Raw genomic sequence first — 611 nt, 5'->3', positions numbered from 1 at the left:
CTTTTGGCTGCCTGAACCTTCCGGCTCGAAACGAAGTGTACCAAAAAAAGGCAAATATCGAAGAACAGCATGGCGCGTTTTTTTACATCTACTTAGCCTGGTTCGTTCCGCAATTGCCGATTCACTTAGACCTTGATGTTTATAATAATCTATCATGTACATACACATATATATTCAATTGTTTATTAAGTTATACAGTTTCGACTGGAAAAACAGCATCGAAAATAGTACTAATTATTATTACTAATGCTTGTGATTATGCATGTTCGAGCGTCCTGACTGTAGTTGAGATGCAGGATCCCAAATGATAGGCTGTTATTGCAAAATGCCCGCTAGGTAAGCATGTAGGTTGACGGTAATTTAGGCGTAAACCATCAGGATTAGTTGACACTTAACAGCACATTAGCATCATTTTCGCTTGTGACACATACTAATTAGAGATTTTTTATCTGAAGAAAGTGTGCTAAGAACAACTATAACTGAGCAAAGCTAGCTATTTTCAGATATAGATTGTGTATACATTCGAAATGCGCATATTCCCGCACCGTTTAATGGTAAGCTTTCTTTTGCGACGATGGGCTCAAAATCTTTTTTTATCATATATATATATA

This window comes from Varroa destructor, unplaced genomic scaffold (genome assembly GCF_002443255.2).
Source record: "Varroa destructor unplaced genomic scaffold, Vdes_3.0 BEIS01000002.1, whole genome shotgun sequence".
Lineage (NCBI taxonomy): Eukaryota > Metazoa > Arthropoda > Arachnida > Mesostigmata > Varroidae > Varroa > Varroa destructor.
This window is presented reverse-complemented; position numbering follows the sequence as displayed.